Here is a 12,469-nt window from a genome sequence, read left to right as displayed (position 1 = left end):
TATCATATTAATAAATTGACACTTTCTGTCAATAAGCTGATAATTTAATAATAACATTAATTAATGAAAAATGTTTGATAACTTATGATTATGGGACATGTATTAGGTAAAGTTATTTATCTGAAATAAAATTTAATACAAACGAGAAAGAAGAAATGCAAAATTAAATTTAAAGAATATTCTCGAAATAATTTCCATTTTGCTGCAAGCATAACCTAATACGTCTGTGAAACTTATAACGCACTCGCACAAACAGTTCTTGGTTATTGCGAAGGTCATCTGCTGCCTGAAATATTCTTAAGCGTAGTTCTTCTAAGGAGGCAACAGGAGTGGCATAAACAATACTTTTGTCTCCCCACTAAAAGAAATCCATAAGCGTTAGATCAGGTGAACGTGCAGGCCAACAAACAGGGGCATCACGACCACGACCAATCTAGCGATTCGGGTAATTTAAATTTAACCATTCTCTAACGGCAAGTGTACTATGTGCAGGCGCTCCATCGTGCATATACCACATCACCTGACGTTTAGCGAGGGGTACATCATCAAGTAATGTTGGAAGATTTTCGTTCAAAAAAAAGGACCTACTAGAGTATTTCCTACAATTCCCATCCAAACGTTTAAACTGAAATTATGTTGACATCTTGAAACAAATATTTCATAAGTATTTTCTTCCCACCATGAATGAACATTATGAAGGTTTACTGCACCTACTCTAGGAAAATTTGCTTCATCGGTGAAAAGTATATTCATTAGGAAATTTAAGTCATGCCTGGAAATATTAATGTACCATTTCATTTAAAACCTTCAAAGCCTTCAAAAAACTTCTCCAGATACTTTATAGTCTTAGTTGAATCGATAATTTTTGCTACAATTCCCAAATGCTCAACCCGTGAGCTAGCTGCAAGCTAATCTTAAGTTTTTCAGGAATTATTGTTTATTGTATATTTTCCCAAAACCCATAAGCTACTTCAAACTTAAACGATTACAATCTTATGACACATTTTTAGAATCTTGCACAAGGTATTGATGTAGATGGCAATGTCGTTTCCACAGGTTTATTGTTCATTACCAATTTAAATTCTTTCCCAAACAGATATTCAACTGTCCAAACTACAGTTTTTGAGCATCACTATCTACATAGGGCCACCAAATTTTCCTACAAAGTCGCTTTCTTATTGCTACAATTTAGCCCAGCTCGCGGGCTAGCTTCAAGGTAGCATGTTTTTTAAGTTTTTCAGGAATTATTATTTATTGTACATTTTTCCAGAACCCATAAACTACTTCAATCTTAGACGACTACAATCTTATGACCCATTTTTCTTTTCGGTTCTTGCACACGGTCTTGATGTAGGTGCCAATGTCGTTTCCAAGGGTTTAAAATTCGTCACCAATGCAAATTCTTTTCCAAACCGATATACTTTAAAATGCTCAATTATTCAAACTAGTTAATGCTTCATTTTCCATTTGGATCTCACATCCTGTAAAACTTTTACCATAATCTATGATCCTTAAATCCTTTATATTGAACTGTACTAAAACAGCCTCTAAACCTACTGGACTAGGACCTGAAATTACTATCCTATCTTCCGAGTCACAGTAATTTTTCATTGAGTACTACATTATACCCATGTAACGTTTTTCATGTTACTTCAGTCTTTAGTCGTGTTGGTTTTCGTTTTTCCCAAAAATTAAATCATCTATGACATTAACTGTGCCCTGACAGTTAGGGATAATTGATACGGATGATAATCAATAGAGATAATTAACAGGAATGAGTCTCACGAGCTATTGCTTGGTACGGACGTCTTATGTCTATGCAAATGTCGACCTTTGACTCTAAGGTTATGGATTTCCTTCTGTTTTCCTCGTTTATAGGGATATCTACTATTAATCCTTTAAATTTGGGGAAAGTAGACTTTACGTAGTTTGTCTATTTGCGCTGAAGATTCTTAGTGATTGATTGATGAACTTTGCCTAAGACATACTTCATATAATTTTAAACAGCGGATCCTTAAATAAGAATTAAAAAAAATTGGTTTACCTGACTTCAATTACTTTGATGCCTTTTAAAGAAGTATTAAATTAATTAATCAATTGTAGTTTAATACTATTCAATTTTATTCATTTATAATTTTCGCCTACCTTTCAGTTCTGTGCCTATTCTATGGGTAACAATAATTGTTTAACTGAAAATGTGTCGGCTGGGTAAATATAAAAAGAACGCGTTTAGCATGAATGCTATATTAGTGCATGTCTCCCAGCAGCTGAAATAACAGACCAGGTGTCACATGTGAAGTGGAATAATATGTATGTAGGTATCTACGCTGATATATAATCTACAGTCTCTAGGGGATGTGGGACCACTTGTCTAAAATGCCGCATACAATGGAATTATTGAGGACATTGTTATATAATAGTGTCATAAGATTAAATTGTCCCTTATTCCCTGCTTCCTGTAATTCCTCCAGGAATATATTAAGCCGTCAACATCGTATCAGTCGGATAACAGCGCTGGTAGCAAATTTTAATTAACCGGACACAATAGGCTCACGGTCTAATACAATATTGGGTTTAAGGTGAAGAAATCGATTAGCTAATCCAATTAGTAGCTCTTCAAAGTTTGCTTTTTGAGAATGTAAATTATTTTGTTAAAATAATGTGAAATAACATTATGGAATAGTGTGGAATTTTGTAAAATACCATGCAACTAATATTGTTATTTCCTGTAAAATACTTTAATAGCTACTTTGACAATAAAACAACTTACTGCTTTGTCAAAATCTTTTAAGAGTCCTGTGAATAGAAATATTAGAAATATTTGCATTGTCTCTGTATGTCTTCTTTTCTGTTGTTCATTATTTTAATAAACGAAAAAATAAGTAAAAATGCACAGAATTATACTATACCGGGTGTCCCTGAAATTAATGCAACAAAATTTGGTCACAAATTCTTAATATAAAATTAGCAGACCCGTATTTTTTATTTTTGCCAAGTGGCCCCCTCTTTCGTAGTTACAGCCCCCTGAAATCCGCCCCTAAAAATAGTCTTTTTTTATATTTTAGAACCCTGTTGTACGAGAATCACTAAATTTGGTACACAGGGGTTTTATGACACGTGGAATCTGATAGTGCTATGCTTTTTGGCAGGGAACCCCCTTAAGACACTTTTTCGTGGGCCCCCTTGTCTTTGAAGCAAAAAAATTTGGTCGCATATTTGAGTTTCTTAAAAATTATTATTTGTATTTTTTGTATTTTTGTACATTTTATTTATCTGTTTGTTTGTTTGTTTGTTTTTATTTGCCTGTTTCTCTGTTTTGTGTGTTTTATTCGTCTGTTTCTGTACTTTTTATTTGCCTGTTTTTTTTTTAGTGTGACATTTTTGTTAGGCAAAACTATTTTCATAACAAAATTTAATTTATTCACTTATTGCCTTCACATTTTTTTCAGACGTAGGTACATACCCAGCGCTCCACGAATATTATTGTGAGTGACTATTATTCATTTCGCTATACTCTACTCTATCATGAGTATTATCTAAAAAATGATTCCATTGAAATCGACTCTAGCCAGCCGTCAGGGGCAAAGTTATAAGTTATGAATGGAAGGTGCATATTCCATTTCAGATAACGTGGTCTTCGAATGGAAAATGCTGCTTTATTTTCTCCTAGGTAAAAATAGAGACTGAAATGAAGTTTCAGATAAATACTATCTAGTGGCATAGCGGCGCGCATGGGAAAATTGGGAACACAGCGGTATCAGTTTGGTAATAAAGTGATAAAATATTGCGAAATTCGGCACAACACGATGCGGGACTTTCGCGTTTGCACGTCTGTAGCTACCTATTCAATTTCAGCAAAACAGGAAACTTCCTAAATAAATTACGTGATATGCTGATTTTTTTTAACAACACTGATATAAAAAATAATTAATATTTCGAAATATTTTGTATATAATCTAGGTTGGGAATATATTATCTATTAAATACTCAACTATTTTTTATTATCATGACAACAGCAGAACGGACGAGAATATGTTATTATTTTTAATATTTGCTTTATCCGAATTTAATGAATTGTAGCTGAATTTTTATTTAATATGAGTAGCCTTACCCCAGGGTAAGGTTCTGAGAAGATTAGTATTTTGATTTTAAAATATTATACTGATTAATGAATTTAGATAGGTACTTAATCTTGAGAAGGAAAAGACAAAACATTTATATTTGAACTTTAAGGTGGCCATATTCCTGGCCGAGAAATAGTGAAATTTCTGGCGTTTTTAGGTACTGAAATCTTTAAAAGTAAAACGTGTAGAACAAAAGTAAGCACAAAAATAAAATCCTTGATGTTTTGGTTATTCATTGTTACTATTTAAATTTACTCAAATAAAATAATAACTAAAAAAAGTGTTTGTAAAACATGCGTTTGCTGTTATTCTAACCCCACATTTTAAGAATTATTTTCACGTACTTATAAATAAAAGTAAACAATTTTATATGTAGGACTAAGCAAGTAAATGTTATAAGAATATTTACATGTGGAATTATATATAAAAAAGTTAGTATTTTCATAGATTTCAGTACCTAAAACCTTGATGGTTTGATCGTTTTTTGCACCTGTTTATTCGTTTTACTGCGGCGTCTTTGAAAATACTCAGGTGGCATGACATAACATTCCTATTATTTGATAAGCTTTAGATTATTCAGTTATTAAATGTTTGAAATTATTTGTCTTTGCGGAAAACACTATTTAAAGAATATGGGGCCTTTAACTATTTATTCTATTTCTCGTAAAAATAATTTCTAATTCATTTAATTACTCTGATCCAATATATTTCAAATTAAAATAAAATTATGTGATTGGCTAACACTTAATTTGTTTTACTATTTATCCAAAATTTTTCAATCTTCTATCAATAGAAGTATTCTTAAATTAAACCTACGCCACTTCCTCTACTCTAACTTAAACTAAATAACAACATCCAAGATTTGGATTTAAATATTAAATTTAACAAAAGTCTGTATTATATTAGGGTTTTATGCTAATTCTTGGTCCTTTATCTCCTCTATTTCTTTCGTGTACCTGTTAGTACAACTGCTGTTCCTGACTTATCATCTGTCATATAACTCCTTGTTGTTTGCTGATATTTTTATATTACTATTCCCTGTCGGTGATTTGGATTAGATCTGTGTTGACTAGAAACTGTGTAATACTCTATAACAGTTAACTTTGTTTTTTTATTGGACTTACTTAAGTTTCTATTGTCTGTAATTTATTTATTTATTTATTTATTTATTTAGTTGGAAACAACTGGCAAGACAGGACGGAGCCCAATTATAAGGCAGGTATAATACAGATTAAAAAAACATATAACATTTGCATTAACATAATTAAAACGTAAATAGAAAATATAACTATATACAGGGTGACATAGAAAAAAGTACATTGCATAGTGCCACACAATAGAGGACACTAAAATAAGAAAAAAAGTTCCTATGAACATGGGTCTGCAAGGCCTTCTGTTAAAAGATACGGGGTGTTGAATTTTATTTTTGTTTGGGTTTTTTTTTGAATATCTTTATGAAAAATTAAGTTTATGCTGTAGAAATACATAATGAAGAACAATTATGGATAAGAATTATGGAATCGGCAGATAGATTTCATAATAACCTAAGAATATTTCAAAGATGCCGTCAATCATTGAGAAGAAGAATGGAAAAATGTATTGAAGTACAAGGGCAACAATTTGAACATCTTCTAAAAAGTCAATGTTTTGTTTTAATTAATCATATTTTTCATCATACCATTAAAATTTAATTGTTGAAGTATTTATCATTGTTTTTGCAAATAAAAAAAATAAAATTCAACACCCCGTATCCTTTAACCGAAGACCTTGCGGACCCATGTTCATAGGAACTTTTTTTCTTGTTTTAGTGTCCTCTATTGTATGACACTATGCAATGTACTTTTTTCTATGTCACCCTGTATAAATACATAAAAATAGCGACTTAACTTCTATTGAGGATACATCTTTTAGTACTGGGAACATTACAACAAAAAATATCAAGACGATCCTGATAACGATGATAATTCGAGCACATAACATTTATTGGAGAAAATTGAAGAATATTTGTTCTTGGTGTTTTCAAATAAAATAAATACATGTAGCGAGTTCTACATCCCAAAATATTAAAATTCAAATACTCTAGTAATTCCCTACAATCAATCATCCCATTTACAAGCTTTAATAGAAACAAAACAGAAAAATAGAGCCTTCTTTGAGCTAAGTCATTAAGTTGAAACCTGGTTAATAGTTCGGATTGAGGTATTCCGCGAGGTGGATAGGTATTATCAGATTTGAAACTTAGGTATTTAAGAAATTGCCTGCTGAATCTTTTCTAGACTGTTTTTATGAACTTCATAGCCTGGATTCCATACCACATTAGCTTATTCAAGTTTAGAACGAACCAGTGAATAATAAAGCAATTTAATAGTGTTCACCGAAAACTGTTTAGAGTTGCGAATGATAAATCCAAGAGACTTATAGGAATTTTTGGTAATGACGTTAATATGATCGGCAAAAGTTAGTCTGGAGTCGAACAAAACACCTAAATCCTTAAACTGGTCACATTTTGTTAAACATGCAGTATCAATGTTATATGCATACTTAATAGAATTAAAATTGGTCTTTCTGGAAAACGACATACAATAATATTTTTTGATATTAAATGGTAGGGAGTTAGTGTCACACCAAGAGTTAACCGTTGAAGATCAGATTGCAGTTTCAAACAGTCCTCGACGTTTTCGATACACCTGAACAATTTTAGGTCATCTGCATACAATAATGTATTACTGTCAATACTCATATTTATGTCGTTTATGAATAAATTAAACAAAAGTGGTCCTAAAACCGAACCTTGAGGGACACCTGACCTTGCGTGTATATGAACAGACTTGAAACCACGGCACTGAACATGTAATATTCTATGAGACAAATAGGACTGCAGAAAATGAGTAAAATTTAGTGTTAAGCCATAAGAAAGTAATTTTTCAAGTAACAAACCATGGTCAAGTATGTCAAACGCTTTAGACAGATCAGTATAAATAACGTCAATCTGACCTCCCGTGTCTAAGACTTCTGATACGTGCTGATTGAAACATATTAAATTTGATACGGAGGATCTACCTGTCGTGAAGATATGTTGATTTGGAGAAATCAGAGATTTAAAATTAAAAGCCATGTATTCATATAAAACAATTTCAAATAATTTGCTAAAATTGGATAAGATTGCTACCGGCCTGTAATTCTCAATTAGAGTTTTGTCATCTTTTTAAAAATAGGACAAATCTTTGACTGTTTCCATAGTGTAGGAAATACTAAAGAACCTAGTGATAAGTTGAAAATGAACGTTAAAGGCTTAGATAAAACGATAGCACAATCTTTTAGCAAAAACGCCGGAATTTCATCTGGCCCTGATGTTATCTTAGGTTTGAATTTTTTTTAAAGCACTTAAAATCACATCGTCCAAAAAAATGGGGCAACTTCAATTAATTTAGTTCTTGAGATTGTTTTCTTCTACTCCTTCTTATAAATGTTTTTTTTATTGAATACATTTGTTTCTTTCTGCTAATCAAATTATCTTCCCTTTAATTTTAAAATTTTATTTTCAAAACTTTAGCTGTCAGCTCCCAAATTTATTATTTTTTCTTTCTTAGTTACCTCACTCTTTTACTTTTCATGTACCACAAATTTTTTTAAATCACTTCCTAATTCTAGTAATCCAAATTTTTATTACCAATCACATTTTCAAATTCAAATATACTTTATTACATTATATTTCTTTAAATTTTGTTTGAAATTTATTTTTTACGACAGTTTTTAATTGATCATATACTAATTTTTATTTATTTAATCTTTTCCTTCTCAATTTCAATCATCTACTGTACTCCTATTGGTCACACTTATTCAACTTATAATTTATTTCTTTAAAATCAGTTTTACCAATTTTATTTTCCCAAATTTACCTTTCTCTTCGATATTTTAAAATCTTTGCCCCTACTCATTCTATTACAATATATTTTATCAATAAAAGTTGTTACCAATTACGCCATACTGGATATTTAGTGGTTACACGTTATAAAAGCTTGAATACTGCAAATTATTGTGACAATATCAAGACATTACTTTTGTACACAATTCAGTTGTATTGTACGTTTATAGCGCTATAGGAAATCACTTACCACTACAATAATAGTAATTTCATTACAAAGAGCAATAGCTTCCTTTATTAACCATAAATATCCTTTTATCCTAGAGTGTTCCCCCAAAGTAATCTACAGATATAGGGACCGCCTTGGCTATACTGTGGAAATGTTGAAATATTAATATAATGGAATAAATACGCTGAAGCCTATCCCTAAGTCCTTTGAAACACCTAATAGGGAAATGTTCAAAGGTAATAGAAAGGATTTCAGTTAATATATCTAATAACACATTCGTGAGGTAATTTGGCATAGACATTAGAGCTTTCTGTAATGGTTAGTTCGACCCCTGTTATTTGAAACAGTATTGTAAACAATTTACCTAACCGTAGATGTCAATGCTGTTAAATAAATCGTAAGGGATATACAAATTCATTGGAAAGTAAAGTATATGTATCTATATAGTGCGTTTACGTAAAGATGGGGCGTGGAATTTGTTTTTCAATATATTCAAACCTAAAGTGATCTTTTTTTCTATCTAAATATATATTTCATTCTAAGTCTAGCATCCTTTACACTATTGGAAAGGATCATTGTGGTATTCCAGGCTTGAACGAATTTCAAATTTTCGCTCAACTTTCCAATAGGACCTCTAAAGCCATTTTCAACCACCCTACGAAGAGCCAATCTCGAGAAATATGCCCAAATTGCCTTCCGCGAGAAGCAGAAAGGGCGGCACGCAAATTAACGCTTTCACCTATGTTTCCAAAAATTTTCGCCGATGTTCCTAATAAGCTCCCAGTCGCCCCAAACACCGAAGCCGCAGTGGACCACACCGCTAGAGGCCGATGCTTTTGACAGAACAGTCGCTGCAAAAATACACAATTCACCTCAGTTTAGAATTTCGGAAACCAAAAAATTTTCCAAATTTTACTGAATTCTAAATGAGGAACCACAACCTAACTATAAAAGTACTATGCCGAGAACACAGGTCGATCATCAGTTGCAGTTGGCGACAATCCAAAGATGGGTAAAATTCAGAGAGGTCAATGGTCCATATCTATGGGAACCACACATCAAGAACGCCTGCGGAGCCAGCCTTGACAGTGATCGAACGTCAACTCTGATGTCCTGCTGTTCATTAACTACGAATAGAACCTGGAACACTTTAACTTATTGCCATTTTGCGCTGTATATAGCCTCTGCAGATCAATAATCAAATACGCTGTGCTAAAAACTCAAATTTTAACAATAAAACAAATTTTTAATATGAATTCAGAACAATATCAACAAATTTCACAAATTTGTTTGCTTCCAGGTTAAACCAAAGTTCTAGTGCCCCATTCACCCAGGCATTGTGCAATCTTACGGTGAAATAAGCTTCTAGAAGCTGGCCAAAATTCTTAAGTAATCACTCATAGAAGGCCTACACAAGCTCCTCAAAGCTTCGAAATATTTCAGGTATTCACAAGAGATCTCGAAACCAGTGCTGGGCAAAAACCTAAAAGACAGTGATATAGACATCAGTAACAATATTCAAAGTGTCGCCACAAATATTAATGCAACAATGCGTAGTTGAAAACCTCCTGGAAACCATACCATCTTGAAGGTGTACCAGAGTGGAAAAAGGCACGTACCAAACAAAATTGATCTTTATCCTTACTTCTAGACAGCTAGAATACTAATTAAAGATTATAATGACTTTGATAATAGTATTTGTTATTGACTGTATTAAAAATTTGTATCTTCTGACAAACTTGCTGTAAACTTTTTTAAACTTTAACAGGTTGTTAATCTCAAAAACCAACAGCTGGGTTGCGAAATTTCGTAAATTTGAAAAATATTAAAATTATTTCTTCCGAAATACATAACTTTCGTCTAAATAACTGTTTTTTTCTTATCTTAAAATAGCGTGGACTGAACAATTTAATATTGCTTCTTTGAAAAAATATCCTAAACATTCAGATATGCAGAATTCATACTATTTACTAGAGAAAATAATTTTTTAATTAAATTTGTCTTTATAATAAATGTCCACTTTAATAGAAATAAATTATGTTTAAAAATTTAGTTATGTTTCGTATGTGATTTTTCTATTTTTTTTGGATAAGCTCATTTTTTAATATTTTGTAAATGTAATAATGTAATAGTAAAGACATATTTTCTTAAACTGCCATTTTCAGTTATTTAATTATTCTGTATACATATATGTTTTCCATTTTACACTTAACAAGAAGGCCAGTATCGCTGGTTGTTTTGCCATTATTTGATATTCTAGTGAATGAAACTAGACTGTATTGAATTAATTTAAAATATATGAAAACAAAATATCGACATATTTTACTAAACCTAATACAAAAACTTGTTTGTTCAAATTTACATCTCATTGCAGGCAGGCCACAACCCAGACAGAGAAAGCCAGAATTCTGGTATCTTGCCAGGGCTTTCAAGATTGATTATAAGGAAACATGTAGATATATACTAGTCTGGGCAAGGAATGGATACAGCCATTAAAAGATATAAAGTGCCGTGGTGTCTTAACGAGTAACACCATTAGAACAACATCTATTAGCTTAAAGATTAAAGTGGATTTAAATACACATCTATTAGGCACTCAAATCAACAGAAGGGCATTTAGCAAAGGATATTTTAATACAAAATTTTACTATAATTTTGTAGAGTCAACGCAAATAGTGAATTTTAATGTATACATCTGGAAAGGATCGTAGATGTATACAGGGTGTCCCTGAAAAGGATGGACAACGCATGACCACAGGTTCCTTGGATGAAAACAAGACTATTTAGCCTAACTTACCTATATACAAAAGTGCATGCCTACTGAGATATAGCCTTCTAAATATAGAACAGATAATCTAGTTTTTTTCAAATAATTAATAAATAATAATAAATTTGAAATTTGATTTGAGTTTTTCTTAGAAACTTCAAATTTGGTACACATATTTTTTTGTATAAGGGCAATGTAAATATAGAATTTGGTGAGAATACATATACAGGATGTTCTCTTTCTAGTGCCTGTGCGCCACTGGCTATCCCGTAACTTTTTTGTATGTACGCCAATGACGACATAATTTATATTTTTAAATATAAACACTATTTTAGAAGATTTTTTGCCTCTTACAAAATTTTGATATCGTTTATGGATTTCGAGTAAAATTGGCATTTTTTACACATTAAATAATATAAAATCAATTTAAGACAAATATAACATTCTAGTACGAGGTGCCATATAACAGAGAAACAAATTCATAACAATAATTAAAAGTTTCTATGTCAAGCTAGCTGTGATTTAATTTTAGCTTACTTTGTTTTTTATTGCAATTTATACCTACTTTTCCTGAACACACTGATATGTTAGTAGTTTTGGGTAATTGTGAAGGAAATTATTGTGCTGCTGTTCGAACATATGCTGAAAGATTTCCTAATCGAAGAACTCCAAATCAAAAAACATTAGCTAATGCGGAGAGACGCCTTCGGGAAACAGGACGTTTTTTTACCTGTAACATTAAATCATGGATAATGGAATTATTCAGCTGGAGGAACAAATTTTGGAAAGGGTCGAAGAAGTAAATAAAAGGTGGTTAGCGGCTTTCAAAACGTTCCTTTAATAGAGTATTAAAAGACCAGTTATCACAGGTTACAGGAATTACAGGGTACAGGTAGGTATTACAGATTATTAAAGGTTTAACAGATGGATAAGTAGAGGAAATAATGCCCCTTTAAAATGGCCACCTCAATCCCCGGACCTAAACCCATGTAATTATTTCATTTGTGGAGCGTTGAGGACCACAGTTTAAAATAACTTTTCAGTAAATACAGAAAACGAATATGGGAAAGAATACAACATGAAATTAATGTTATGAGAGTCAATGCACAATTATTGGATAATTTCTAATTTTCGAAGAACTATTGTTTGCGTTTAAGAACAAGAAAGTAACTTTGAGCATTTACTGTAATATTATTTTAATGTGATTACAAATATCAGTTTATTTAAAATGTTAATGTTGACTTTCTTACATTATTAGTTGATATTGTTTATTTAAAATATTAATGTTGATTTTTATTTTATTGATTGATAATACTTATACCAAAAATGTGTAGTTATTTTTTTTAATGTGACGTTTTTTAATTATTATTGCATGCATTGAGGCTGCAGTTATAAATTATTTTTTATAAATCGGAATTTTTGCCTATATTTAATGTATAAGAAAATGCGAATTTTACTCGAAATCCATAACCGATATCGAAATT

The 12,469-nt window shown here is 31.4% G+C and overlaps 1 protein-coding gene across 1 annotated transcript in view; it reads right to left on the bottom strand.

The window, feature by feature from the left end:
* Positions 1-12,469, bottom strand: part of LOC108911922 (interleukin-1 receptor-like 1) — a gene marked incomplete at its 5' end in the record, with an annotated part of 143,668 nt that overhangs the window by 80,159 nt on the left and 51,040 nt on the right. The gene's annotated exons all lie outside the window — the stretch shown is intronic.

Source organism: Anoplophora glabripennis, unplaced genomic scaffold (genome assembly GCF_000390285.2).
Source record: "Anoplophora glabripennis isolate ALB-LARVAE unplaced genomic scaffold, Agla_2.0 scaffold580, whole genome shotgun sequence".
Taxonomy (NCBI): Eukaryota; Metazoa; Arthropoda; class Insecta; order Coleoptera; family Cerambycidae; genus Anoplophora; species Anoplophora glabripennis.
This window is presented reverse-complemented; position numbering and strand designations above follow the sequence as displayed.